Below are 24,181 nucleotides of genomic sequence, written 5' to 3'. Positions count from 1 at the left end.
TTAAAACATTAAAAACAGTGAACACAGGAGCATTTAAGTGCAGGACACATTGAAAGAACACTATTCTTCACATTCCAGATGTTCCGAACATCTCCTAACTTAGCGGGAGACACGCGCGAACACCTGGAAAGGGAAGAATAGTGTTATTTCAATGTGTTCTTACAAGTAAAACATCTGCAAACATGTGTAATATTTTTTTTTTACAATAAAAATACTTTTATTCAATTTAATTGATTAATTTACTGCTCGATCTCGAGCCGGCGAGATACTCGTCCGAGTAACGAGCCGGTCCGAGTATGCTAATACTCGACCGAGCAGTATACTCGCTCATCTCTAGAAATAATAATAAAAGGAAACAGCTCATCTCCAAATCTAAACAGAGTCATAACCTCGTAACATTGAAATCACGGTTTAACCCCTGGGGTTTCAAAGTGTTCAACGTATAGATCCAAAACGCTTCTCTGCGTAACAGGAGTTGTTTCACACTACCTCCTCCTAGAGCAACCTAGACGAGGATTTTATTTCTTTTTATTACTTTGTTTTCCCACCCATAGAAACGTTTGGTGAAATGAATGATGTATTGACGTTCCGCCTCCTGACAGTGTCACACCTCGATTTGGATTCACCGAGGATGTGACGTCAACAACAAGGGACCTATTCACATTATATAAATAAAGTCTGTAGCATGTACATTTAGCAGTTGATAAAGGCTTTGTAAGCCGGAACGCGTTCTGTCTATGACTTATGCTAATAAAGTGATTGCATAGAAAATCTTCCGTGAGTGCTGGGATACCTCTTTCTACTTAATACTATAAGTGTACAGTGAGTGTAGCCTGCAGCGGCATTAACCCATTCACCACTGTACAGATTGTCTTTGATTCTGTGTTATTGTATCATTCTCTGAAGGACATAGGAGGCAGATCATGTACATTGTGCCCCCCGTAGTGTAACATTGTGTACATTGTGCCCCCCATAGTGTAACATTGTGTACATTGTGCCCCCCATAGTGTAACATTGTGTACGTTGGAATGAGCATTGAGTCACTATGTTATATGTGCATTGTATACCAGTGTTGTCAGGCTCCAGGGGTAGTGGACCCACTGGACCACCGCAGATGATGATGTAAGCCGACACCCAGTGGTACCTGGTTTCACCAGAGCCCGCCGCAAAACGGGATGGACTTACTCCGGGGTGGTATCACCAGGTCGTTCCACAGGTGCGACTTTGTCCGCATTGGCAGCCAAGGCGAGGTACAGAAACGGAAGGCAGGTTCGTGGTTGGGGACAGGCAGGAGGTCAAGACAGGTGGCACGGGATCGACGTCAAAGGCTAAGCAGAAGGTCTGGGCTGGCAGCGGAGGAGCGTAAACAGGAACAGGTCCGGGGTTACAACGGGAAATCAATAGACGAGCAAGGTATGTATATAGTACAAAGATCCGGCAGGGTGTGCGGAGAGAGGCTGGGTTAAATAGGATTCTGGGTAAGGCCAATTAACGGTGCGCTGGCCCTTTAAATCTTCTGAAGCTGGCTCTCGATTCCCTGCCTCCGGAGCCATGGACCCAGAAGCAGGAGCGAGGACAGGTAAGTGGATGTCGCAGGGTGCGGGGGCACACGTAGAGGCATGGGGAGCACCCGTGACAAGTATTACAGGGCATTGTTTGAGCATCGAATCACTATGTTATGTGTGTATTGTGTTGCAGCATTTTTGGGCAATCCATGGCTATATTGTGTGTGCATTGTATAGCAGTATTATAGCGCAGTGTTTGAGCATCGTATCACTATGTTATGTGTGTATTGTATGGCAGTATAATTGGGCAATAAATGACTATAACATTTTATAACAATATTACAGGACATTGTATTGCTGTAATATTTGGCCGTTGAATTAGGAAATACATTTCTATATCCTGTGCATTGTACAGCAGTGTGTATATGGAAACGCATTGCAGTATTTGTTGTACATTGTTTTACTCTAGTCCAAAATAGTAACAGACCGACCCAAAAATACTTATCTGTGGAGCTGCAGTCCATAAGGTAAAGTCCCAAGAAAAAGTCCTTTGTTCAACAATATATACAATTCAGTCCAAGCTCTACTCCTATAGTTTAGGCCTCGGGTCCATCTCATGACCCCGTAGCCTTCCTTACACCGCGCCTCACTAAACCGTGAACCTGCCGTCTGATCATAGCACAAACCTTATCCTGCCCGGGATGCAGTGTGGTAAGTACAGGCAGTCCCCGGGTTACATAGAAGATAGGTTCTGTAGGTTTGCTCTTAAGTTGAATTTGTATGTAAGTCGGAACTGTATATTTTATAATTGTGACTCCAGCCAAATTTTTTTGGTCTCTGTGACAATTGGATTTTAAAAATGTTGGATTGTCATAAGAACCAGGAATAACAATAAATCTTAACTACAGACACCTGTGATACCTGTTACAGCTGATTATTGTAGCCTAGGGCTAAAAAACTGTAAATTACCAATTAACAGAGGTCCGTTTGTAACTAGGGATCATCTATAAGTCAGGGGTTCTTGATACCGACCAAAATGACGTGCACACACCACCCTCTGGGCAGGCAGTGCATCTAGTACAGCCGCAATGTGTCACAACCGGCTGTGCAAGATTCACTGTCTGCGCATGCGCGAGAAGTGCCGAGAGCCGAGTGACGTTACCGGCTCTCGGTCCAAGGAGGAGGAACACAACGAAGATGGGGCGTGCATAATTAAATATCGGAGGTGCGCGGAATCGCCAGAATGACGTAAGTGAATCGCCGTAGCCTCATTACTATAGATTATAGAATCCTTTTTTTTGCCTAATTTATTGGTTTTTGTTCCAAAACAAAATATTTCCTGGGGGTCAGTCTTAAAGAGCACAGAGGGTGGTGTGCGGAGGTCATTTCGGCCAGGATCAAGTGGTAGGTTTCCTCTAATTGCGGCCCACAATGCATACATGGCCGTGTGCCTGAGGCCGTGTCTTCCACTTTTGGACTATTAACCTCTTATCACGGACGCTTGTTTTCAGCTCAGTGACCAGACTCGATTTGTAGAATCTGGAATGTGTCATGATAATTGGTTATACCTTGTAACGGTTTAACAATTTTGAGATTGTTTTGATGAGACACACTGGGGCAGGTTTACTTACCCGGTCCTGTCGCGATCCAGCACTACCTTAGAATGCGCCGTTCTCTGCGGAGGATTCGGGTCTTCCTGCGATTCACTAAGGTAGTGCGCTCGATGTCCACTAGGTGTCGCTGCTGCGCTGAATTCCGTCGGAGTGCACTGAAGTTCACCGTCCTACGCTGGGTGCAGGTAAGCGCGTGTCAAGCGACACTTTTTTTTTTTTTAAATCCGGCGGGTTTTCCAAATCCGTTGGGTTTTCTTACGGCCACTCCCCCCGATTTCCGTTGCGTGCATGCCGGCGCTGATGCGCCACCATCTGACCACGTGTGCCAAAATCCCGGGGCAATTCAGGGAAAATCGGCGCAAATCGGAAATATTCGGATAACCCGTCGGAAAAACGCGATTCGGGCCCTTAGTAAATGACCTCCATTGTACTTCATGTTAGTCGTAAAATTGCGTTTCCGTAAAATTTTGCGTTTTTTTGTTCTGAAAAAAAATAATGACAATTTTAGCAAAAGTTTGGAAAAAATTCTTCATTTTCCAAGTTTGAAATGTTCTGCTTTCCAGACAAGATACTTAAACTATCCAAAAAGGAACATATCCGGAATGTCTGCTTTGTGTTGCAAATATATTCTTTGCGTCCTCTCATGTAATGAGGTGCAGAACTTGAGATGTAATTTGTCTCATTTTCATGAAAATCACCAACACTCACATTTTGAGGGACAACTCTGCTTTCAAGCGACTTTGAAAGGCCTAAATAATAGTAAAACCCCATAAATGACCCAACTTTAGAAACGACACCCCATGTGTGCAAAACAACTTCCATTAACAACCTTAAGGACACAGCCATCTTGTAGCTTAAAGGACACCTGTCATCAGGTCTGTGTCACTAGTCCTGGCACCTCTACCTGTTGGAGCAGCTCACAATGATCCATCCCAGCCTTTATCTAGTTATTTCATACATTATTCATTGTAAAATCATCTATTCTTTATTATGTAAATGAGGCTGGTCACATGGTCAGAGGCAGTGATGTCACCCCTGTTCCCCCTCCCCTCTCCTCCCCCTGCTCATGTCTGTGTGTAATGTATAGTAAAGCATGGCTAGTGTGTGTGCTGCATCTGCTGACATGCTGCATCCTCCTAATACACATGTGAGAGACACAGACATCAGCTACACATGAATCTGACATGTTCTGCTATAACATGGCTGTATCCTGGAGCTGCTGTATCTCTCCTATATACACACACAGGCTGCAGGGGGCGTGGCCAGCACCAGGAAGCACATCATTATACAGCCTCACATCATTATACAGGCTGTCAGTCATGCACTGGGGGTGTGGCTGTACCTCCCACTCATGAATAGAGTGGACAGCTTGAATATGCTAATGCTTTATTGGACATTTCACAGGTCATTTGCATACAGCTTTAGGACCTCATTGCTTAGGTTTACAGGCATGTAGAGGGACAATGAAGGGATAGAGGCAATGTTCTCTAATGGCAGTTTATGAAAATATATTTAGTTTAGGGGGGTTATTTTGCATGACGGGTTCTCTTTAAGTCTATCAACCCTTTACATGTGTCACATGTGCGATTTAGAAACTTTTTTAGAAAATACATTCAGTTTCATACCAAATGAAATACTCTGCAAAGTTTGATGCCCAATTTCTCCCGAGTGTATCAATACTCCACATATGGTGGTAACCTGCTGTATGGGCGCACGGCCGGGCATAGAATGAAAGCAGCGCCATCCATAGCAGATTTGTATTGTCACAAAAGCATAACTTTTTTTTTATCACTTTTTAGAACATTTTTTGTGAAGGTATTTTATGAAAAATTGTATATAATGGGTTGTTTTTGTGGGTTTTTTTTCTCGTCGTTCACCGAGCGGGTTCAATATTGATTTAGATTTATTGATACAGATTAATATGGACGCGGTGATACCAAATATGTACGCTTTTTGTTTTATAGACTTTCTTTGGATTCTATATGTAACGGGGGTATGGGACTTTTATAAAATGATTTTTACTTTGTTTACTTTGCTGCACATGCTCAGTTAGTTAGGTGTGTTGAGGAGACGGAGCCTTGGGGCACATGCTGGACCCCAGGGCTGCAGCAGGAAGGATCGGATCCCCCGGTAAGCTCAACAGGGGGGTCCGATCCATGGGACACACACTTACACGCCGTGGTCATACTTTTGTAATTTCTTTTTTTATATCGGGCAGGCTTTTTTAAAAAAAATCTGATTGTGACAGAATGGGAGCTTTTTACTTTGTGTGTAATATATACACAATATACTCGTGTATAAGCCGAGTTTTTCAGCACAAAAAATGTGCTGAAAAACATCCCCTCGGCATATACACAAGTCATATACGAGTTAAAAATACTTAAAAAATAATAAACTTATATACTCACCCGCCGGTGGCCCCGATGTGCAGCGCTGCTCCCCCGATGTCCGCGCGGCTCGTCTTCAGGCTTCCGCGCCCGTCTTCTTTCTTCTGCCGGGCGCCGCCATTGTTCTTCTCCCGGGCGGTGCCTAGTATGACGTCATACTAGGCGCCGCCCGAGAGAGCAATGGCGGGGCCCGGCAGAAGAAAGAAGACGGGCGCGGAAGCCTGAAGACGAGCCGCGCGGACATCGGGGGAGCAGCGCTGCATATCGGGGCCACTGGAGGTTGAGTATATAAGTTTATTATTTTTTTTAATGCTGGAGCAGGCTGTATACTACTGGGGGCAGGCATATACTACCGGGGGAAGGCTTGGCTGGGCTGTATACTACTGGGGGCAGTGCTGTATACTACCGGGGGCTGTGCTGTATACTACTGGGGGCAGTGCTGTATACTACTGGGGGCTGTGCTGTATACTACTGGGGGCAGTGCGCTATACTACTGGGGGCAGTGCTGTATACTACTGGGGGCTGTGCTGTATACTACTGGGGGCTGTGCTGTATACTACTGGGGGCAGGCTGGACTGGCTGTATACTATAGGGGGCTGGCTGGCTATATACTGGGGGGGTCTGTGACCAATGCATTTCCGACCCTCGGCTTATACTCGAGTCAATATGTTTTCCCAGTTTTTGGTGGTAAAATTAGGGGTATCGGCTTATACTCGGGTCGGCTTATACTACGGTATTTTTTAACCTCTACGTGACTCGGCCTCTTTTGGCCTTAAGGACGCGCTCCCATTTTTCAGATCTGCCATGTGTCACTAGAAGTGGTTATAGCTTTGGAACGTTATGAGATATCCAGGGGATTTTGAGATTGTTTTCTCGTGACACTTCGTACTTCAAATTAGTTTAAAAATTTGGATGAAATCTTTTGTGTTTAGTTATGAAAAAAAAACCTAAATTTGGAAAAATTCTTTATTTTCAAAGTTCTAAATTCTCTACTTTTGATGCAGATAGTCATAGCACCCAAATAAAATCACAACTTACATTTCCCAAATGTCTGCTTTATGTTGGATGGTTTTTTAAGATTCCACATATTTTACTAGAATGTTATGAGGCTCAGAATTTGGGTGCCATTTTTCCAATTTTTGGGAAATCACCAAAACTAATATTTAGATGGACCTGCTCAACTTCTAATGGACTGTGAGAGGCCTAAATAATAGCGAGACTCGTAATTTACCCCATTATGGAAACTACACCCCTCAGTGTACGAAAAGGCACTATTAAGAAGTTTATTAACCCTTTAGGTGTTTTATAGGGGTTAAAAAAATGGAGGTGCAGTCTGCAAACTAATATTTTTTGAAAATACACTCATTTTGGGTGGAAAATTAAACATTTGCAATGGATTAAATGAAAAAAGGCTCCACAAAGTTTGATACCCAATTTCTCCCATTAGTGGGGAGGCTGCATGGGACATTTCATTAGTGGGGGAGGCTGCATGGGACGTTTCATGAGTGGGGGAGGCTGCATGGGACGTTTCATGAGTGGGGGAGGCTGCATGGGACGTTTCATGAGTGGGGGAGGCTGCATGGGACATTTCATGAGTGGGGGAGGCAGCATGGGACATTTCATGAGTGGGGGAGACTGCATGGGACATTTCATTAGTGGGGGAGGCTGCGTGGGACATTTCATTAGTGGGGGAGGGCTGCGTGGGACATTTCATTAGTGGGGGAGGCTGCATTGGACATTTCGTTAGTGGGGAGGCTGCATGAGACATTTCATTAGTGGGGGAGGCTGCATGGGACATTTCATTAGTGGGGGAGGCTGCATGGGACATTGCATGAGATGTTTCATTAGTGGGGGAGGCTGCATGGGTCATTTCATTAGTGGGGGAAGCTGCATGGGACATTGCATGGGATGTTTCATTAGTGGGGGAGGCCTGCATGGGACATTTCATTAGTGGGGGAGGCAGCATGGGACATTTCATTAGTGGGGGAGGCAGCATGGGACATTTCATTAGTGGGGGAGGCAGCATGGGACATTTCATTAGTAGGGGAGGCAGCATGGGACATTTCATTAGTGGGGGAGGCTGCATGGGACATTTCATTAGTGGGGGAGGGCTGCATGGGACATTTCATTAGTGGGGGAGGCTGCATGGGACATTTCATTAGTGGTGGAGGCAGCATGGGACATTTCATTAGTGGGGGAGGCAGCATGGGACATTTCATTAGTGGGGGAGGCAGCATGGGACATTTCATTAGTGGGGGAGGCTGCATGGGACATTTCATTAGTGGGGGAGGCAGCATGGGACATTTCATTAGTGGGGGAGGCTGCATGGGACATTTCATTAGTGGGGGAGGCAGCATGGGACATTTCATTAGTGGGGGAGGCTGCATGGGACATTTCATTAGTGGGGGAGGCAGCATGGGACATTTCATCAGTGGGGGAGGCAGCATGGGACATTTCATCAGTGGGGGAGGCCGCATGGAACATTTCATTAGTGGGGGAGGCTGCATGGGACATTTCATTAGTGGGGGAGGCAGCATGGGACATTACATTAGTGGGGGAGGCCCCATGGGACATTTCATTAGTGGGGGAGGCAGCATGGGACATTACATTCCCTACCTGACGGAGCTGGTAGTTTAGTGGGGTAAAAGCTGGTGAGAGCCTTTATGTCTGTGTAAGGGGAACCTGATACACGGCTCTGTATGTCTTGGCAACGTTTATTCTTGTGCTGCAGACTCAATGACCCCAAAGATGTGCTTATTCCTTATCATGAACCCAAAGACCTGGGCTTCCCAACCTAAATCAGAGATTGTACCCTGAATGTGAATAAGCGCTCAACTTATGCGCTCTTCTTATAGACATGAGCTCTGCTATTCCATTCATCCTATGACAGCGAGTTCCTAGTTAAATTGCTTTGTTATTCCTTATATGTAACGCTGAGTTAGCGGATACAATGTGGCGGTGACTCACTCTTTCCCGGCTGAGCATAAAGTAGTCACAAATACTTCTTTATAAACAATGTTTCCTTATTACCTCCTATCATAAGATGTGTATCACTCCATGGTGTGACCAGTGACAGGACCAATGAGGGCAGGTCTGATCTTAATAAATAGGGCACAGTAGCAGAAACACGACACATCTTTACATCTTTACATGTCTTGTGCAGGTTTTTGTTATTTTGCATAATTTATATGCATTGTATTTATATTATAATAAATACCAATCCTTCTACAGAGGCCAAGAACTGTGTATTACAATGCTCTAGTACAGTGATGGCGAACCTATGACACGCGTAGTCATTTTTACTGACACGCGGCCGCCCAGCGCCCACTGTCCCCCCCCTCCCTGTGTAATGTGCTGCCCCTGTGGTAATGTCCCGCCCCCGTCCCTGTGTTTCTGCCCCCTGCTTACCTGTCCGGCGCCGCGTTGGTCCGCCCACCTTCTGCAACTCCTCCGGCTCCTCCAGGCTGCAATGCGCGCTGCTTGTCACGTGACTGAGGCACAGGGAAGAATACATCACTGGGTAAGTATGTAAGTTTATTATTATATTATATTTAAAGGGAGGGTGCTAGGGGTATTTTAGTAGTAAAGGGAGGCCGCTAGGGGTATTTTAGTAGTAAAGGGAGGGCGCTAGGGGTATTTTAGTAGTAAAGGGAGGCCGCTAGGGGTATTTTAGTAGTAAAGGGAGGGTGCTAGGGGTATTTTAGTAGTAAAGGGGGGCCGCTAGGGGTAATTTAGTAGTAAAGGGAGGGCGCTAGGGGTAATTTAGTAGTAAAGGGAGGGCGCTAGGGGTAATTTAGTAGTAAAGGGAGGGCGCTAGGGATATTATAGTAGTAAAGGAGGGCCGCTAGGGGTAATTTAGTAGTAAAGGGAGGCCGCTAGGGGTAATTTAGTAGTAAAGGGAGGCCGCTAGGGGTAATTTAGTAGTAAAGGGAGGCCGCTAGGGGTATTGTAGTAGCAAAGGGAGGCCGCTAGGGGTATTTTAGTAGTAAAGGGAGGGTGCTAGGGGTATTTTAGTAGTAAAGGGAGGCCGCTAGGGGTATTTTAATAGTAAAGAGAGGCCGCTAGGGGTATTTTAATAGTAAAGGGAGGCCGCTAGGGGTATTTTAGTAGTAAAGGGAGGCCGCTAGGGGTATTTTAGTAGTAAAGGGAGGCCGCTAGGGGTATTTTAGTAGTAAAGGGAGGCCGCTAGGGGTATTTTAGTAGTAAAGGGAGGCCGCTAGGGGTATTTTAGTAGTAAAGGGAGGCCGCTAGGGGTATTTTAGTAGTAAAGGGAGGCCGCTAGGAGTATTTTAGTAGTAAAGGGAGGCCGCTAGGGGTATTTTAGTAGTAAAGGGAGGCCGCTAGGGGTATTTTAGTAGTAAAGGGAGGCCGCTAGGGGTATTTTAGTAGTAAAGGGAGGCCGCTAGGGGTATTTTAGTAGTTAAGGGAGGCCGCTAGGGGTATTTTAGTAGTAAAGGGAGGCCGCTAGGGGTATTTTAGTAGTTAAGGGAGGCCGCTAGGAGTATTTTAGTAGTAAAGGGAGGCCGCTGCTGGACATGTTATTAATAAGGGGAGGCCGCTGCTGGACATGTTATTAATAAGGGGAGGCTGCTGCTGGACATGTTATTACAAAATTAGGTTTTTCCTAAAGGTGACACAGCGCCCGAGTTATGCTCGTTTTTTATGCTCGTGTGACTATAAGGGGTTAGTCTACCTGATACTGCACTCGCTTTTTGCTCAGACTGTATAAACATCAAACTGAACAATAATACACACAGAATAAATAAAGTTGGGTGAAAGTAACAGAAGAGCAGACATAAACAATCTATGTGTTGTCTATAGCAGCTCTTGAAGTTGCCCCGCCATGCACATCGCACCAGATATATTTATATACCAATACAATTGCCCTATAACCTGTGCCGGCACAAGCTATAGACTGGACGCCCTTGCACTTTATGTCTGTATAATACAAGGACTCGCATCCTCGGCACTGTGTACAGCCAATAGGATCAGAGCGAGTTACGAGCCGCTTCCACGGACGGATGCAGCTGGGTTAAAGAGGAGCTGTCACCCTCAAAAACCGCACTAGGAGCTGCTTTCTTCTGATAACCTTGGATAACGCTAACAAACACTGCTGCGCTGTACACTAGAAACGCCGACGTGTTCATGAGGGGGCGGGATTAGGCGGTATGACGCGCGGCAGTCACCTCTAGCCCTTGGAGAGGTCTTTGAGAGCGGTCTGGCGTTTCCAGTGTACAGCGCGGCAGTGATTGTTAGTGTTATCGTTTGTTAGTAAGCAGCTCCTGGTGCTGTTTTTGAGGGTGACAGGTCCTCTTTAAGGAATACACAGTCAGCGGCAAGTTTCCAGACCAGATTTTTTTGTCATAAATTAGGCACCAAGCTTTAAACAATGCTCTCCACTAGGGGGAAGCAGAGAACCATATTGTAGCGAGCCAGAAAACTGTCTACAATGTTCATGAATGCAATGGAACCTTATGGAGGGGCCCATTAGAAAGTTTTCCCTGGGGCCCAATGGACTCTTTTGGATGTCTTAGTAAAATCGAAAGGATCATGTAAGATTATGTATTGTATTATAAACAATGAGTATAAGATATATTAAGACAAATTATCATATCATTCGTTACAATAAATTAAGATTAAAGTTTATGTAACTGTAGAGAACTCTTCTCTTACTCCGCTCCTTCTACTGTGACCTTCTCTTGATGGACAACCAGGGATGTTTTTCAGTTTTACTGTGTAATTATGTAAGAAAGGTGAATTAAATGAGTGACAAAAATGGGAGTAATGAGTCTTTTCATGGGGACATAGGCTTGCCCCAACCTAAGGACCTCTGTGACCTCTGGAGACCTCTCTGGATGTTGCAATGATCAGCTGTAAGGTGTCTGTAATGAAGTTTTATTGATAATTTTGTCTCTATGATAATCCATGTGCCACAGAGACTAAACCAAATTTTGTCTGGAGCTACATTTATAAAATACACTCACCGGCCACTTTATTAGGTACACCTGTCCAACTGCTCATTAACACTTAATTTCTAATCAGCCAATCACATGGCGGCAACTCAGTGCATTTAGGCATGTAGACATGGTCAAGACAATCTCCTGCAGTTCAAACCGAGCATCAGTATGGGGAAGAAAGGTGATTTGTGGCCTTTGAACGTGGCATGGTTGTTGGTGCCAGAAGGGCTGGTCTGAGTATTTCAGAAACTGCTGATCTCCTGGGATTTTCACGCGCAACCATCTCTAGGGTTTACAGAGAATGGTCCGAAAAAGAAAAAACATCCAGTGAGCGGCAGTTCTGTGGGCGGAAATGCCTTGTTGATGCCACAGGTCAGAGGAGAATGGGCAGACTGGTTCGAGCTGATAGAAAGGCAACAGGGACTCAAATCGCCACCCGTTACAACCAAGGTAGGCAGAAGAGCATCTCTGAACGCACAGTACGTCCAACTTTGAGGCAGATGGGCTACAGCAGCAAAAACCGCACCGGGTGCCACTCCTTTTAGCTAAGAACAGGAAACTGAGGCTACAATTTGCACAAGCTCATCGAAATTGGACAGTAGAAGATTGGAAAAACGTTGCTTGGTCTGATGAGTCTCGATTTCTGCTGCGACATTCGGATGGTAGGGTCAGAGTTTGGCGTCAACAACATGAAAGCATGGATCCATCCTGCCTTGTATCAACGGTTCCGGCTGGTGGTGGTGGTGTCATGGTGTGGGGAATATTTTCTTGGCACTCTTTGGGCCCCTTGGTACCAACTGAGCATCGCTGCAACGCCACAGCCTACCTGAGTATTGTTGCTGACCATGTCCATCCCTTTATGACCACAATGTACCCAACATCTGATGGCTACTTTCAGCAGGATAATGCGCCATGTCATAAAGCTGGAATCATCTCAGACTGGTTTCTTGAACATGACAATGAGGTCACTGGACACAAATGGCCTCCACAGTCACCAGATCTCAATCCAATACAGCATCTTTGGGAAGTGGTGGAACGGGAGATTCGCATCATGGATGTGCAGCCGACAAATCTGCGGCAACTGTGTGATGCCATCATGTCAATATGGACCAAAATCTCTGAGGAGCTTCCAGCACCTTGTTGAATCTATGGCACGAAGAATTGAGGCAGTTCTGAAGGCAAAAGGGGGTCCAACCCGTTACTAGCATGGTGTACCTAATAAAGTGGCCGGTGAGTGTATACCTGTTACGACTTACATTATATTTCACTTAAAGGGGAATCCCGGGAATATGAACTTCTGATACAAAAATCCATAACACTATAAATAAATGAATATATGTCATGAATCACAAAATGGAGCTGAAATAGTTTGCTTTTAGGATTTACAAAATTTTATATCTTCAGAATGTCCACCATCTACAACTACAAATCCCATGATCCCTCAGTTCTCAGTAACTCCTGCTACCTCTTATGCTCTACTCTCAGTGATGATGTAACAGCCTGTCCTGTGCTGTTACCATAGTAATGATGTGTAACTCCCATCACTGCACATTGCATCACTGAGATGGGTCTCACCACAATACCGGCCATACTGGATGCACTGCAACCAACCAAATACAGCCAAACATAGTGGTGATCACATGTTCTGCCCAGGCAGGTGCAGGACATGTGATGTGGACATGTGACCACTGGACATAGTCTGTCCTCTGTCTCCACCACAGGGACAAGGTCACAGGACTGATTAAAGGACGGTTAACTTTTTAATTCTCCATTATATTGTATGTCCACAACTTTTCTGCTAAGAGGAGCAAAAATGTAAATAACAACAAATTACATATTAGCTTATATTTTAATGACCTATTTGTACATGAATAATGTTTATACCTGGAATACTTGGAATCTCCCCTGGATGTAACCTGGGGACTGTCTCTATCTAGTAAAATATTTTGAATTATTGCACTTTTTTTGGCATGGACTTCTAGTTACTGCCTTGGTTTGCAGTTTTGGCTGGGACAGGGACTAGGACAAATAGCATTTTTGTTCACCGTTCACCGCAGTCTCAGCTATGTTTTCCCAGCTGGAACTGCAGTAAGTTACTGTCTGCCCCCCTCTCCTCCCCTTCAGTTCCTTGGGGGGAAGGGGGGGGCACCATCACAGCATAATTGGTGTTAGTGTATGATGGTTAACCACTAAAGCCAGTGTGTAAGTATCTGTCACTTAACCACAGACCACAGTCATGTATCTGCTCCCCGGGCCCTGTCTCTCTGAGTAATAAAAAAAACCCTAATTCACTAGAATATTCCTATTTGCTTTCTAGTGGAAGCGATGGGTAGGTATTGGGGGCTGATTCTCCTTACCTTAGAAACCGCTACATTTCAAATAAAGATTAGTCAATGGAAATTGCTCTCGCACGTGTTCTACCTACTTATTATACTATTATGTGCCAAGAAGGCAGCGGGCACAGAGCTCTTCATCAGTAAGTAGGCAGAGAGGATTGTAGTGGATATTGTAACGAGTCAGGAAACTGTCTAGAACGTTCATGATTCCAACGGAACCTTACGGAGGGGCCCATTAAGAATTTTGTCAGTGGGCTCTACTTACATCAATGTTTGTTGCCTCAAGACCTTTATTATTTTATTAATATATATTGTGGGAACTAGCTTGGTAGAAGCGGTAAAATTAGTCCAGAATCGCAGTCAGAGACAGTGACACAAGAGCTTTGGCTACAAACAGGGCTTTGCCTGGCTTTAATAGCAGAAAACAAATACAAAATAAAACATAAAGCCTTAACTTCAGGCTAAAATAAACACCTGCTCGGCTGAACTCTAACTAACACAGAGTCTTCCCTGACTACTCGGGGGGCGTACTACCAGCCACCCGAAACAAAAAAAACAAAACGTGGGTTTTGCCTCACGTGACACACACAGTCCGTATTAGTCTCGCAGGCCTCAGTGCAGGAGAATAGAGTCAGGTTCTGCCTCTCCACATGTTTTTCTTCTTGTGAAGCACAGAGTGCAATCCTTTTAAAGCTCTAGTTGGAGCTGAGCTCCAACACCTGGGTTTCCTGAAACAACCAGGAAAACCAGTGCTGGACAGGAAGGGAATGACTAGCCCCACTACCAGCCTGCCAGTCATTCCAAAAATCCAGGCCCGAAAATAGGATTTACCAGATCCTTTAGCAAGCCATGTCTTGCTAAGGACATCAAGTCTCCCTGGATCTTCTACATCTCACTCAGCTTCCCCTGGGTGAGATGTACACCCCCTGTCCCCTAGAAGACATATGAGAGAAATCTAGGGGAAATATAGCGATTTCCCTCCACCTTACCAGTCACTATCTCACATACCCTCCCCCTTTGTTCGAACCTGTCGGGGCGGACACACTTAGCCACCAAGCAATGTGTTCTGGACAGAGCATCTGCATTTCCCTGCAGTTTGCCTGACCTGTGCTCAACTGAAAACTTAAAGTTTTGTAAAGTGAGAAACCATCTTGTGACCCTTGCATTCCTCTCTTTAGCCTGGCTCATCCACGTAAGAGGAGAATGATCTGTCACCAACCTGAAGTGTCGACCCAATAAGTAATACCGCAGGGACTCCAAGGCCCATTTAATTGCCAAACACTCACGTTCAACAATGCTATAACTTCTCTCTGCCGGTGTAAGCTTCCTGCTTAGATACGTTACCGGGTGCTCTTCTCCCCTAACCTCCTGTGAAAGGACTGCACCTAACCCTACATCAGAGGCGTCCGTTTGCACGACAAACATTTTTTTAAAGTCAGGAGTTATTAGGACTGGCTGTCTACAAAGGGCAGTTTTTAATTCCTGAAATGAACTTTCAGCCTCTGGGTTCCACTTGACCATGACCGAATTACTCCCCTTGGTAAGGTCGGTTAAGGGTGCTGCAATACTTGCAAAGTTTAGTATGAATCTGCGGTAATAACCCAGAATTCCCAGAAAAGCTCTTACCTGTTTTTTGTTTAAGGGTCGGGGCCAGTTTTGGATAGCCTCTACTTTATTTACTTGGGGTTTTATCACACCTCTACCAATGACATAGCCCAAGTAACGTGCCTCCTCAAGACCCAGAGCACACTTTTTAGGGTTTGCCGTTAACCCTGCGGCCCTAAGAGAATCCAGTACCGCCTGGACTTTTGCCAAGTGACTTTCCCAGTCCTCACTAAAAATGATAATATCGTCAAGATAAGCCGAGGCATATCTACGATGTGGCTTAAGGACAACGTCCATTAACCTTTGAAAAGTTGCTGGGGCCCCATGCAACCCAAAAGGCAAACAAACATACTGGAAAAGACCCTCTGGGGTGACAAATGCAGTTTTCTCCTTTGCCCTGTCAGTAAGCGGTACCTGCCAGTACCCTTTGGTTAGGTCAAGGGTGGAAAAATATCTAGCATGACCAAGTCTCTCGATTAATTCGTCCACCCTTGGCATTGGATAGGCATCAAACTTTGATACCTCATTTAATTTTCTGAAGTCATTACAGAAACGCAGCGTACCATCTGGTTTAGGAATCAGGACAATGGGGCTTGACCACTCACTATTTGATTCCTCAACAACCCCTAGGTCCAACATCTTTTTGACTTCTTCCGAAATGGCCTGTCTACGAGCCTCAGGTACTCTGTACGGTTTTAGGTGAACTCGTACCTGTGGTTCGGTGACAATGTCATGTTTTATCAGCGAGGTACGGCCTGGCGTCTCTGAGAACACATCAGCGTTTCGCAAGATGAACTCTCTAGTTTCCTGCGTCTGAGCCTTGGACAGGGACTCGGATATACGAACCTCGGGTATGCCGTTACCATGAGAGTTTACCTCTACTGCAAGGACCTGCGGAGTAACTTCACAAGGCCAACTTACAGCTGACAAATTTTCTCTGTCCTTCCAGGGTTTTAGTAAATTTACATGGTACAACTGTTCTTGCTTCCTCTTCCCTGGCTGATACACTTTGTAGTTCACCTCCCCTACTTTCTCCAAAACTTCATACGGCCCTTGCCACTTAGCCAGGAACTTACTCTCTATGGTTGGTACCAAAACTAAAACACGATCACCAGGGTTAAAAGTTCTGACCTTAGCCGACCTGTTATATACCCGCCTTTGGGCCTCTTGAGCCTGCTCTAGGTGAGCTTTAACTATAGGCATTATTGCACCGATCCTGTCTTGCATAAGACTAATGTGCTCTATTACACTTCTGTAGGGTGTATGTTCCTGTTCCCAGGTTTCCTTGGCAATGTCAAGGAGGCCGCGGGGGTGCCTACCATACACCAGCTCAAATGGGGAAAACCCAGTGGAGGATTGCGGTACTTCACGAACTGCAAACATTAGATAGGGTAACAGGCAATCCCAATCCTTACCGTCCTTACAAACCACCCTTTTTAACATGCCCTTCAGGGTCTTGTTGAATCTCTCAACCAGGCCATCCGTCTGCGGATGATATACAGATGTACGCAAGTGTTTAATTTTCAAGAGCCTACACAACTCTTTAGTTACCTTAGACATGAAGGGGGTTCCCTGGTCTGTAAGGATCTCTTTAGGGATACCTGTACGGGAGAACATGTGAAATAGTTCCTTGGCTATTAGCTTAGAGGAAGTATTTCTTAGTGGCACAGCCTCGGGATAACGTGTGGCATAGTCTACAACAACAAGGATATACTGATGTCCTCTAGCTGATTTTACCAGGGGACCAACCAGATCCATTGCCACTCTTTCAAATGGTACCTCTATAATGGGTAAGGGTAACAAAGGACTCCTGAAATGTGACACCGGAGTGGTTAGTTGACACTCTGGACAGGTCTCACAATACCTTTGTACTTCAACAACAACCCCTGGCCAGAAGAAGCGCTGCAAAATACGTTCACGGGTTTTTTCACATCCCAAATGTCCGTCTAGCACGTGCTTGTGAGCCAGATCCAGCACCACCCTGCGGAACGGTTGGGGTACTACCAGCTGTTCAACAACTTCCCCACGTACATTGTCTACCCGATATAGCAGTTCCCGATCAATCGCCATGTGGGGAAATACCTTCTCAGCCCCTGGGTATTGTGGTACACCATTTATTACCTTCACATTTTCCCTGGCTTTTAACAATGTGGGATCTCTTAGCTGAGCGGTCCCAAAATTATCCCGGGACACCTCCAACTCAGGCATATCAGGAGCTTCCTCCTGTTCCTCAGTATCACCAGCTAGTACCGCTAGGGGAAAATTCTCGGTTTCATTATTGGTCACCCCTACCGCTGGAACCTCACTGTCAGGGTCAAAGGGTTCAGGGCTAACCACGGAACTTACATTGTCAACTGATACATTTTTATGTCGCCACAAGTCCCAGAAAAGGGGAAAGTCTCTTCCCAATATCACACTGTGCATTAGTGACTTGACCACAGCCACACTGTGGGAAGCTGCACCACAGGGAGTTTCAAACATGACCACGGCTGTAGGGTAATATCTGGTCTCTCCATGAATGCAAAGTACCCCAACAGTTTGTCCGCTGTACAATCCAGGGTCTATCAGAGAGCCATGTACCAGGGTCACTAAGCTCCCAGAGTCCAACAGTGCATTCACAGAGCAGCCTCCTATTTTCACAGCACACATTTGAGGCTCTGCCTCAGTCTCTGCAGAGTAAACAGGTCTTGCAAACAGAGACACGGGCCCTGCGGTGTTGCAGTCCATGGGCTCGGTCGTGAGGGGACAAGTAGCCATCACATGTCCGGGTTCTCGGCAGCGCCAACAACGTATGCTGCCCCCGTCACCACTTTGAGACCCTTGTCTGGTTCTTAAGGGCTCACTAGACCTACTTGACCCAGCTGCTTGTTCCCCCTCTGAGCCACCTCCCCTGTAGACATTTCTCACCCCTTTAACCGTAGGTACAGTCTTACCAGTTGACCTGGATAACTTGCTGTCCCTGGGGTTGGCACGTCCGGGAGATGTTTGGAGTAGCTCCTCTGTTGCACTGTATCTTTCTACGAGACTCACGAGTTCATCAGCCGTCGTAGGTCCTCCTTGTCCGACCCAGCGCTGGATCCTAGAAGGAAGGGATCTGATGAATTTGTCCAGGACCACCTTCTCTATTATCTGGCCTGGTGTGGCTTCCTCCGGCTGCAGCCACTTCTTTACAAGGTGTATGAGATCATGCATCTGTGACCGTGGTGGCAGTGTCTCAGAGAAAGACCAACTGTGCACACGCCCTGCACGCACATGCATGTTCACTCCAAGTCGTGCAAGGATCTCACCTTTAAGCTTTATGTAGTTCTTAGCGTCCTGCTTACTCAAGTCATAGTAAGCTTTTTGTGGCTCACCTGTCAGCAAAGGTGCTACCACATCTGCCCACTGGTCGGCTGGCAGCTTTTCACGCTCTGCCACTCTCTCAAAGACCATAAGGTACGCTTCCACGTCATCTGTGGCGGTCATCTTTTTTAGAGAGGCATGTACTGTGGCCCTTAGAGAAGTAGACACTCCTTGGGTCCCGTGCACACCAGAGCTCGTTCTGCTGGACGACAGTGTCTCACCAAGCAAGGCCATTTTCTCCACCAGGAGGCGATTCATCTCGTCTTGCTTGGCCTGGGCTTGTTGCTGCCTTTCCTCAGCCTGGGCAAAAGCTCGCTGTTGCTGCATAATCATTTGCTGCTGCTGTAGGATGGCTTGTCCAAACTGCTTAACAAAGTCCTCCATCATACCGGACCCTCTCGCAGCTTTAATCCAGGAGGGAAAAAAAAAATACGTGTATGTCTCTTTAAGACTGCGTTACTATGCCCGCATCCTCCACCATATGTGGGAACTAGCTTGGTAGAAGCGGTAAAATTAGTCCAGAATTGCAGTCAGAGACAGTGACACAAGAGCTTTGGCTACAAACAGGGCTTTGCCTGGCTTTAATAGCAGAAAACAAATACAAAATAAAACATAAAGCCTTAACTTCAGGCTAAAATAAACACCTGCTCGGCTGAACTCTAACTAACACAGAGTCTTCCCTGACTACTCGGGGGGCGTACTACCAGCCACCCGAAACAAAAAAAACAAAACGTGGGTTTTGCCTCACGTGACACACACAGTCCGTATTAGGCTCGCAGGCCTCAGTGCAGGAGAATAGAGTCAGGTTCTGCCTCTCCACATGTTTTTCTTCTTGTGAAGCACAGAGTGCAATCCTTTTAAAGCTCTAGTTGGAGCTGAGCTCCAACACCTGGGTTTCCTGAAACAACCAGGAAAACCAGTGCTGGACAGGAAGGGAATGACTAGCCCCACTACCAGCCTGCCAGTCATTCCAAAAATCCAGGCCCGAAAATAGGATTTACCAGATCCTTTAGCAAGCCATGTCTTGCTAAGGACATCAAGTCTCCCTGGATCTTCTACATCTCACTCAGCTTCCCCTGGGTGAGATGTACACCCCCTGTCCCCTAGAAGACATATGAGAGAAATCTAGGGGAAATATAGCGATTTCCCTCCACCTTACCAGTCACTATCTCACAATATATATATATAATATTATTATATATTATATTATTGTTATATTTTATAAAAAATTTATATTGTTATATGTTATATCAGTCATGAAGTGTATTAGTAATGTTGGCGTGGAGGGCGTGGACTGCCTCGGGAGAGGGTGATGCAACAGCTCTTGATAAATTCCACCATTGTCTTCCTCGTTGGTTCACAAAATTTCTTATTTGAAGTTTTCAATCTTCTTTTATTATTTTCCTTCAACTAAACTTGTAGGGAGTGTTAGTTGGGAGAGGATCTGTAATAGCTGCAGTATAATACTTCAATCCCTAAGAAAAGGGATCATTTCATCACTAATCACTTACACTTTTTCTTTGCAGGTTAACAGTGGGAAGTCTTACTATAAGGAGCCCGTGGTGAGAGCATGGGTATGTATGCGTTGATTTAAATATTACGTGTTACTCTATGTAACCACCATCATGTAGGACCCCTCTCATCATTGGGCATCTTGTAGTAGAGAACTCCTTGTGTGGACTCCAGTTTTAGTATAAATTATTATAAATACACTTTAATTTTGTTAAGAGCAGAAGCTTGTGCTCCAGAGACACATTTTCTACTGTAACAGGAAGTTGGGACCATTGTCGGCCATTTTGAAGTGACACAGAACTGACTGTAGTCATTTAGTCATCCCGTCTGTACTGAAGCAATGGCCTATATTTACAGCACATTTAGATGATTGCAGACCATCTAATAACAATATTTAAGAACAAGGAGAAACAAAGGCGTAGACGTTGTACTACACATGACTCAATATTTTTTGGGTGTGAAACGAATTGTCTACATTTCAATGATTTTCTATGGAAAAAATTACTTTGATGTACAAGCGATTTGGATTACAAGCATATTCCCAGAAAAAAAATTATGCTCGTAATCCACTTTATAGATGGATGTTATATAATAAAAACAAGAGCATTCACCAGACACAATTCTGAAGTCTTGAGAACATTCAGATGATAAATGGGTCATCTTTTATTGAACTATGTCACATCCAGCAGATGTAGAGGAGCAGATGTCAAGATAATCGCTGATCAATTATGGTCTGACTTAGGTGACACTTGTGTTGCAGATCACCTCATAGTTCAATGCGTGATAAACAGACATTTTTGCCTACGTTTTAGTCCGTTTTTACTATGAGGCATTAGCGTTTTTGAATTTTTAATGCGCAACAATTGATCAGTAAAGAACCCATGGTACATACATCGCACATGATTGTGTCTAGGAGTGTCATGTGATTTTGATGCGTCTCCATAGACTAGTGTGGTGTGTTTTTCCTGCGCATGACTTACAAAATTAGAGTATGCTGAGATTTCCGCGTGTGTTAAAAAACGTATGTGTGAAAAAAATGCACGTCTGACAAAACCCATTGAATACAGTGGTCAAGATTCGTTATGGCTTTTCCGCCAGTTTCCTGGTGGAGAAAACATATAAATATCCCTGTCCCTCTATGGGCGTGTTGGGAAGGAGACCGAGAGGGGTGGCCGGAGGGAGGCCGGGGCATGAACACAATGGGGCAGATTTACTTACCCGGTCCATTCGCGATCCAGCGGCGGGTTCTCTGCGGTGGATTCGGGTCCGGCCGGGATTCACTAAGGTAGTTCCTCCGCCGTCCACCAGGTGGCGCGCTGCTGCGCTGAAGAGCATCGGAACGCGCTGGAATACACCGAGCCGGGCTGAGTGAAGGTAAGTGCAATTTTGGCAACACATTTTTTTTTTTAAATGCGGCGGTTTTTCCGAATCCGTCGGGTTTTCGTTCGGCCACGCCCCCGATTTTTGCCGCATGCATACCGGCGCCGATGCAGGGAAAATCGGTGCAAATCGGAAATATTCGGGTAACACGTTGGGAAAACGCGAATCGGGCCCTTAGTAAATGACCCCCAATGCCTGTCACATTACTACAGTAGAAAACTATGCAGAGACTAGTAAAAAACCCTTCCCCATTTGCGCCCGTAATCACTAGTGTAGCGTTTCTTAGGGCACAGGTAGTTTTAAGACTGGCGTTATAATGAATCTCCCCTGGTGGGTCAGAGCACAATACGAGTTCTGCACGTCAAAAGAAAAATGTGCAGAAATCGTGTCTCAAAAACACTAGTGTGAAAGGGGCCTAAGACGCTAAACATCGAGGTTCATTGACTGTGATCTGCGGCATGTAACAGCTCAATAAAAGAAACCTCTTTATCATCTGGATATCCTCAAGACTCTGGAATTGTGCCCGGGAGCAAAGGTCACTGGCTGAACTGCTTAACCATTTGTTGGTGAAGTGTGTTTTACATAAGATGCACTCTTGCTTCTTATATAGGGATTTGGATGCCATGGCTCCTTCTTATATCCTGCTTATATGATGGTAAGTTATTCCTATATTTTCTTACATACCGGTAGTAAGAGGTTATAATGGTCGGAATCACTTCCTCTGCTATTATTTACAACAAGGTTTACAAGATATCCTATGCCGCCCTTAGTCCTATGACCAATGTCTTCAGCATAGCCAAATTATTTGTTGTAGTTTGATGCTCGTTCGAGTATTAAGGTACTCGGAACGGCTCGTTGCTCGGACGAGTATTTCCCCTGCTCGAGATTGAGCATTTAATTAAGAAAAGACAGTGAAGAACAGTGAAGAATACAAAGAAAATAGTGAACACAGGATCATTTAAGTGAAGAACACAGTGAAGAACAGATTGCAGATGTTTCCATACATCTGCAAGGTGTTCTTCACACATATTGTTCATTACATACTATTGTGGAGAACACCGTTCTGCACACGTGTCTTCGGAACAGATTGCAGATGTACACATCTGCAATCTGTTCTTCAGTGTTCTTTCAATGTGTTCTTTCAGTGAAAAGGGCCAAAGAAGATATGACTTCAATGGGGTTCATTATTCGAAACGAGCACTCGAGCATCGAGAAAAGTTTGTCTCGAATAACGAGCACTTGAGCATTTTAGTGCTTGCTCATCTCTACTCATTAGCGATACACTACGCTCATCCACGCTTTGTACTGAAGCTCTATCCGCTACTAAAGCCGTGATCTGTTGCTAGCTTAGTTGCATTGTTTGTTGAACTCAGAGATAATCTGGCTTACATGATATGTCTCATCTCAGGCTTAGTGTGCCTTACACTGCAGCTTTACTCCATTGGGTGATCACTATAGTCCTTGCTCCGTGGTACTAGCAATCCTGTAGCAGACCTCGGTTGTTTCTTTGTTTACCCTTGTTCCTGATCTCAGCTTTGGGTTTCCTTTTCTTAGTCACTTCAGCCTCTTCCTGCTTCTACTTTTCCGCCCCCGACTTCTCCGGTCAAGATCTCATGATTCAAATTGAAAGGGAAAAACACTGTGAAATCCCGAGGATAGCCAAAAACGGAGAGTTTGTGGATTGTCAAGGCAATGATACAGCTGCAAGAGTGAACGACACTCACGTAGTACTAAAGACCAACGAAGAACATAGAAGTGATATGATCATTCTAAACTACGGCAGGGACCATGAGCCCGGCAAATCTACCTTCTCATATGATGCAGGTAGGCACTTCCCAACAACATCAAAAATATAAACCCATTTCCGTTGAAATTACTTTGACGCCAGCTTGTTCAAATGCCAGTGATCAGCAGTTTCTGGTGCTTGGTGGCACTAGAGGTGGGTGCACTGGAACACTAAAGGGGTTTTCTGGAAATGAGGACAACCCCTAGGCTCTAGTCCCCAGTTCTTACTTGGCTCTAGTCCCCAGTTCTTGTGTTGCTTCAATATTTCTGGTTACCACGTCTGCCCCAGTCCTTCGACTATGGGATATCACTGCTGTTTACCAGGGGGCATCACTTCCTTTGTTGTCCCATTGTCTGAGGAGTCCACTCATTGGATTAAGCGAGTACTGTGACCCCCCCCAGAACATTCAGCCACATGCAGACCTACAAACCAGAAGTACTAGAGCGACCAATTAGCTGGAGTGGGGTAAGTAAGCTTTATCCTTCTACCCCTGCCCCCTACAGGTTTTCCACATTTCTGGAAAACTCCTTTAGTGTACAGGGATGGCAAATAACCTATAACAGGTTTTCACTGTACAAAGCCTCATTTTATTGGGAGGGCTCTTTACTGGACCATATCAGTTTTTGTAAATTCATTTTGATAATTTTTTCACACTCGTTTTGGTAGAAAAGTACAATTTCTAAGGTTTCCTTATTTTGTTGCCCAGTCTGTCCAGCTGTTCCACAAGTTACTGAGCCTCCTCCCGACAGGGATAGAAT

This window comes from Engystomops pustulosus, chromosome 6, assembly GCF_040894005.1.
Source record: "Engystomops pustulosus chromosome 6, aEngPut4.maternal, whole genome shotgun sequence".
Classification (NCBI taxonomy): Eukaryota; Metazoa; Chordata; class Amphibia; order Anura; family Leptodactylidae; genus Engystomops; species Engystomops pustulosus.
The sequence above is the reverse complement of the archived record's forward strand: the minus strand, read 5'-3'. Positions refer to the sequence as shown.